We start from the raw sequence: 7,353 nt of genomic DNA, 5'->3' as shown, positions 1-7,353 counted from the left end.
CCTTATCTAATAAATTTCAAATTGCCCTGTAAGATCCACATTATTTTTACTTACTGCCAGAGGAAATACATTTTTACACATCTTGCTTTGTCAAATATAATCTTGTAGTGTTTTCATATTCCTACACCTCAGTTAATGGTTTCTCTCAAATAGTACTTTCCACCATTTGTAGGTTTGCAGGTCAATACATATTTAAAAACAGTAGGAACTCCTATCAACTCAAAGGGTTAACAAAACTATGTACTTCTGTAATGGAATAATGGTCTATCATGTGAGATGGTGACTGAGAAGTTCAGTTATTTTTTACTGCCATATTCCTGCTTCTTGAATGAGTTGTTAAGCATTATGTGTAGCTTACAAGAAATCACAGCAGTAGAAAGAAATGTAGACATGTACATATTTTAAACACTTGTTTATTTTCAAATTTTACAGATGTATGACAGGGTCTGGTTACTGAAGATCATACTTGGACCACAGTTGATATCAGGAATGAAAGGTAGGGCTAAGGCAGAGGTGAATGACTGCTTTCTGATAAAGACCCTCAGCTCCAACTACTGGAGGTTCCAATGTCTTCCATGATGAACGGGACTGTCTTTGGAGGCAAGGACCTGAAACCAAACCAGAGGGACATGACTGAGAAGTGCTTCTGAGGAGATTTCTCACATGCAGTGAAAGGTTGTATTATAACAACAGTGTGGTGCATGCTTGCAGAGCAAATCCTGAAATGATGCCTAAAATGAAGAAGTGTTAGAATCGGTATTAATGAAATGAGTTTTCTGTCTTAGGGATCCTCAGATATTGGACCAGAGAAGAGAGTGGCCAGGGCACGGTGGTAAGAGAGGCAAGCAGCGAACAGATCTAATTATGTCATCCAGAGGGAAGAGCAGGGGCTCTGTGTATAGAGGACATACACAGTCCCAGATCACTTTCAGAATTCTGCATATACTGCCTATTTGTCTCTTGATTCTGTGGCTTTTTAGGCTCCTCTGTAAGAAGCAGTATTGCTTTAGAAACAAATTATTTTCAGCTTCATATTGGGAGCTCCAAGTCACATCTCTTCCTTTTTTTATGACCATCTTACTATTACCAAAGAAGTTAACTTTGATGCAAGTTGATAAGGTGGGAGAAAGATGAATAGAACATATTTCTGCCCACAGGGTACCTACATCCTAATGAAGGGATACCGACAAATAAGCAAAAAATGACAATACAATTTGTTCCATTCTCTGTTGTATTTGCTGAAGGTACTCTAGGAGGGGAGGCATACCTCACCCACATCATGGACAGGTGGGAAGGGACAGAAAGCATTTTCAAAAAGTAGTGGCTGAGACAAGTTTAAATATTAAATATATATGCTTGTGACTTTGTGGACAGGACTATCTGTTGAAATGTGACAAGTCATAAACCAGAGGCATTCAAAGATGAGTTTGTATTGGGCCTTGAATATCAAACTGGGGAATTTTATTTGATAGAAATGGGGGATCATTTGAGATGTTAAACTGGAAGCAATAATATGGCAGGAATGTTTCTAAGTCTCTCTATCAGTAGGGCAATTAGGTGAAAGGAAGACTTAAGGCAGGGAAGTAGGCTAATAATTTGTTTTTATCAACAACTTAAGTGTGAAGCACTGAAGACCTAGGATGCTGGTCATGGGGAAGAGCATACGTTGTCAGAATGTGTGTATGAGTTCCAAGTTTTTCTCAAATGTTTTCTGCTCAGGGATGACCATTTGATTGAAACTAGAGGAGAGAAGACAGCCATGACTCAGTCAGCAGGAGCACTCAAATGATAACTTGTTCAGGACTATGAAACTCTCTTGAGATGTAAACAGAGGATTTGAAAAAGAGAAGAAGGTGAAGCTGGTTCCAGGATGAAGGTATTAATGCCCACTTACACGCTTATCTATTCCTTTAACATTGCTGCCCTTCTTGTTTTGCAGCATTATGAAAATGTTCTAGAATAAAACAAGAATGACTATATTTGTGAAAAGATTGGCACCAAATAATGCATGACCAGTATAAATGTGTGAGTGAAAACAAATTTTAACATACCTAATAATTGGTAAATGTTATTTTAATACCAAGTGATTTTTTTGGAAAAGAGTGGGTTATTTTGCACTGGGGTTAGTCCTCATATGAGATGATAACTAAGCCAACTTAAAGTAGTTTATCATGACAAATGGAAAAAAGGAGAGAGAAAATATTTACCGAACACATAATGTTCCAGACATTGTGCTGGGCACTTCACTAGAACAAAAATATATCTTGCATTTGAATGTGTATTGTATGTTATCATTTTAATTGAGAAAGACTCATCCTAACAAGGTGATAGCAAGACAATTTTGAAAAATAGTTTAGAATCAAAAAGTAAATGTTCAGATCAATTTAAAAACATTTAAGCAATCATTTGTGAATGGCATACTCTTGATTATATCTACTCTCAACCTTTATTTGTATGCAGTAATAATTGTTGGTGGCTATGATTTAGGTTCAGTTTCTATGAGGATGGCAAATTTTGATCTTCCTGTTCATAGAAGCTACTTTCTGACAGGGCCATTTTTCTCAGAGATGGATCACCTCAAATTCATCACTGCCACAAGAAAATTAACAAGTCAGTATCTTACAAGTCTCAGTTTGCAATAACCATCTCCAAATATGGGGCAGCGTGCACTTGCCCAAATGTAAATGAAAATAATATTCTCCTTCTTTAAGCATTCTAATTTATCTGATTTATCTTTTCTGAAGTATTCATGATTTGAGGTAAAAAAAAAAAATGAACTGAGTAAAAGCCTACTTAGAACAAAATAAATTGCCCTTCGATATCCAATGCAGCAACCTAGTATTTGAGAAAAACAGAACTTCACAAAAGCTTAATATAGTCAGAATTTGACAAAGTGTGACCCATTTACTGAAGCAGAAAATGCACCACAGGTTTTTCAGTGTTTCTTTCTTCTTTTTTTCTTCCAAAAGCCGATAAATCATATTTACCAGCCACAGAAAATAAATGCTTCTCGACTTATTTAGGGGAAAACCGGGAGAGAAACAGAGTGGGGAAAATACAAGAATTTTGACTTGGAAAGATACTCCCCAAACAAAATGCGGTAGCTTTTAAAAGGGTTCTTAGGAATGTCAAAATATGGAAAATACCTGATAAATTTATGTAAATGAAACTTGTAGTTACTGAAGATCCCTTCAAGCCTTTTACTACTGTGAGAATATTGAACAGTTTATGGAAGCCACATGTTCACATTGCCATTTTGCATAGGAAACTGCTAAGGTTTTTATTAGGATTATTAATATACTGGGAAAAGGAAACAAACATCATTACAAGACAAAACCCTTACTATTCTGACTTATATATTCTCCTAAGTGCTCATTTCTATGGTAGTACTTTTTACATTTTTCTGCATGTACCAGGTTAATTGTCTCTCTCTTCTCCTAGACTGTCAACTCCTGAAGAAAGAGGATCCCCGTCTTACACACCCCCATGTGCCCAGTCCCTTGTATGGCACAGAACACATAACATGTTAGCAATAAAGGCTTACCGAATATTGGACTGAGGAAACAAACCCTGAGCCAGGGACAGTTCTTTATAAAAAGAGTATATATTAATTTATAGATCGAGATACTCATATTACATAAAAGAAAACTCATTTATAGCACTTAACAGTTCTATAACTTACCAAAAGCCATTTAATTGTAATTAATAGTACTTAAACATTTCCAATGGTGAATATTATGTTGATAAGGTAGGAGATTGACTGAGAGGTTTTACTTCTCAACCACAACGACATTTTTAGATTTTTTGATAGTTTAGATTTTTTTAGATTCATGCTTTAAGCCGCAGTCAGAAGTGGGGCTAAAATTTAGTTTTGTGACAATCCAGGTGTTTTGTCTTTTCTGTAGCTTAATATACATTTTAAATTATATAGAAAGATGAAAAGGGCTTTTAAATGCAGTCTTTCTATTAATTGACAGTCACTCCCATTGGCCTGATGGAACAGATCAGATGTGGCTAGCTTGAGGGCATCCATACTGCTGCAGATCAAATTAAGGGGGGGAAAATTGGAAATAGCTTTTGGGACCCTTGAAAACCACTTCTAGTCTAAAGCCACAGGGGCAGAAAGAATCAATAATTGTGGCCATTTGGTTCATTCATTTCTTTTCATAAACACACTCTCACTCACTAAAAACATTCTTGCAGGACCAGGAAGGATTTTAATTTTCTGGTGATTGACAGAAATAGAGCCTTTGCTAAAACCTGGAGGGGTGGCACTGCTCCCTACTTTTTTCCCTCCCCCTCATCTTTAGCTCATGGTGCTGTTAAACTCAGAAAATATGTCATATCGGTACAGACTGACAGGCAGTTGATTGGCAACTATTAGCAACTTCTCCCCATGATTCTTAATGCAACTTACTTCAGGAAAACATCCCCAAAGTGTGGATTTGTTTCAAATATGTAAAGTCTGATAAGTGTAGGAATAACAACCTCAAGAAAAAAATGGGCACTGAGCCGGTTTTGTCATTTTATTAATATTCAGTAGGACATTTCCATTTCTGTAGTCGCTGCCCTAGTTCAACTAAGCATTAATTTGTATCTCATAAAGTGCTATTAATACAGAGGATACTTAGAAACTGCTTTTGATAAATGAGCAACATCTGGATTACTGCAGCAGCCTCTTACCTTGTTTCACTTATTCAAGTTTCTTCCAATTATCGTCTATTTTATATCTAGCTGACAGGAATAAAAAAAACACACACAAAAAAAACCTCTCTTGAATTTCCACCAATACTTAATTCCCTGCTTATGAAACTAGAGTTTGCTTATTTAACAAAATCAGGATTTTTGTGCCTGATTTTAAATTTTTCCAATGGTTTCCCTAGGTGTTCATTTCTTTCTATTCAGTTAGTCTCTTATTGCTTCCCTGCTTCTACGTTTTTCAAAGAGTGCATTTTAATTTTTTGGTGTCTACCAACATTTTAAATTTTTTTGGTGTCATAATCTAAAAAATGGGAGCTTAAGAGTTTCTAAAATAAGTATACTAGCCTGTTGGTAAACAAAGGATAGAAAGTCTCTGTGATTTCAGAAAATGCCCCTTTCTTAGATCTACTAGTAAGTCAGAGGTGACTTGGGCAAGAATGGAAGATGTGGGGGTGAAGGGGAAGTGATGACATTCTATTTCACAGTTGCTTCCTCTCCCTATTTTTATTTTTCAAATCTTTTTTTTTAATCTATTTTTGACGGCATTACAGATATCCCCCATTCCTCCCTCCCCTGGTCCCCCTCTACCTAGCTCCCACCCTATCCCAGGCCATTCTGTGCATGAGAGGTTTTAATGTACAAAGGGATAGAAAATCTTTTAAGAGAAAATGAACAGTGTAGTTACAATCAAGAGTAAATTGGCTAAGCATACATTTTAACCCTTTAGAATACTTGAATACTTTTCTTGAACGACATTATTTAAACTCTTAGATCCCTAGTTTCTATGTCAATGGAGAGTTGTTTTTGAGAATGGTATTATCTTTGTTTTCACAACTCTGCAACATCAGTTATAACTTTCCACTTCATGGAGTCCCAGAGAATCTGGGCACATCTGTCCATCAGCTCTATTATAAAGTGTCAGCTGTATTACGAGAAAACAATTTCAACAACAATTTATGAGATCAAACATAGAAGCAAGATATAGACTTCTTCACTAGTTTTTCTTCTCTCATTCCATGTTGGGAAATACATCTCTCACAAATATATTCTCCAATTTCTGCCAAATTATGTCCTTAACTGAGTCCCAGACCTAAAATAAACTTTCGTATTTGCCTAAATCATTCTGCCCAGAACTGCCATATTAACATTTCCAAAGTGATGCTTTATTCATTTCACTTCTATGTGCAAATGGCCACCCTACAAAATGAAAACCATCTCTCTTTATTTTATATCCAAGGACCTCCATAATTTAATTGCTTTTTTACTTTATCAGTTTTTCTCTCCTAACCACCCAGTGCTACATGACTCTGGAACATAATTCATACTTATCCACTTGGCTTCCCATCATCAGCTTAGCCACTTCATCATCATCTTCTCTGGTCCTGAATTTCTCTCTTCTTTTTAACTTATTCATATCAGCCACCCTTTCTTCCATGGACTTTACTTGGTTTCTCCAACTAGAATTTATATTCATTAGCAAAATATACCTAGGACTTTCCATCTAATATACTGGTTGAAAATTGCAAGTGATTTTTAACTCAGTTCTTGGCAATATCTGGAGATATCTTGGGTTGTCACAACTGGAAGGTGTTATTGGTGTCCAGTGGGTAGAGGCCCGGATGCTTTAAGACATCTCACAATATACAAGCTCGGTCTCCACCACAGAGAATGACCTAATTCACAATGGCAGCTATAAAACCCTAACAATGCAACTTGACAGCTCTATTTCAATCCTGCCTATAATGTTACTCATCTGTCCTGGAAGACAAGCCTGTGGAAACCAGGACCATATTTTATGCACAATGTTATTTCCTCAAAAGTCTTGCACAATCTCTGGTATATGTGGACACTCAAAAATATTTTAAAATCTATATGATATGGAATATGTTGATCACCTTTTATTAAAGAACTACAGGCCCGGTGCACAAAAATTTGTGCACTGAGGGGGGTCCCTCAGCCCGGCCTGTGCTCTCTCGCAGTCTGGGACCCCTCGGAGGATGTCCACCTGCTGGCTTAGGCCTGCTCCCTCGGGGATCGGGCCTAAGCTGGCAGTCAGGCATCCCTCTGGCAGCCCGGCAGCCCTTGGGGGATGTCCACTTACCAGCAGGGAGCAGACCTAAGCTGCAGATGGACATTCTTAGCGAGGAGGCAGGAGAGGTTCCCACCCTCACCGCCGTACTGGCAGCCATCAGCCTGGCTTATGGCTGAGCAGAGTTCCCCCATGTGGGAGTGCACTGACCACCAGAGGGCAGCTTCTGCATTGAGCATCTGCCCCCTGGTGGTCAATGTGTGTCATAGTGACCAGTCATTCCCAATCTTTCTGCTGTTAGAGTCAGTTCGCATATTACCCTTTTACTATATAGGATAGAGTCCATGGGTGGGGGCTGGCTGGTTTGCCCTGAAGGGTTTCCCGGATCAGGGTGGGGGTCCCGCTGGGGTGCCTGGCCAGCCTGGGTGAGGGGCTGATAGCTGTTTTCAGGCTGGTCACACCCACTTCAGGGGACCCCCTGGGATGCCTGGCTAGCCTAGGTGTGGGCCGCCCCCAGTGGATACCCTTACCCCATGGAGGTTTGGCCAGCCTGGGTGAGGGGCTGATGGCTGTTTTCAGGCTGGCCACACCCCCTTTAGGGTGGGCGGTCCCCACTGGGCTGC

At 38.7% G+C, this 7,353-nt stretch overlaps 1 long non-coding RNA gene across 1 annotated transcript in view; it reads right to left on the bottom strand.

Moving 5' to 3' along the window:
• Positions 1 to 443: 443 nt before the first annotated feature.
• LOC107182007 overlaps positions 444 to 7,353 on the bottom strand; it is a 28,289-nt gene continuing 21,379 nt past the window's right edge. Inside the window, exon 4 of the long non-coding RNA XR_001512728.1 lies at positions 444 to 608. This is a non-coding gene — a long non-coding RNA (uncharacterized LOC107182007). The remainder of the gene's footprint in view (positions 609 to 7,353) is intronic.

Source organism: Myotis davidii, unplaced genomic scaffold (genome assembly GCF_000327345.1).
Source record: "Myotis davidii unplaced genomic scaffold, ASM32734v1 scaffold334, whole genome shotgun sequence".
Taxonomy (NCBI): Eukaryota; Metazoa; Chordata; class Mammalia; order Chiroptera; family Vespertilionidae; genus Myotis; species Myotis davidii.
The sequence above is the reverse complement of the archived record's forward strand: the minus strand, read 5'-3'. Positions and strand labels throughout refer to the sequence as shown.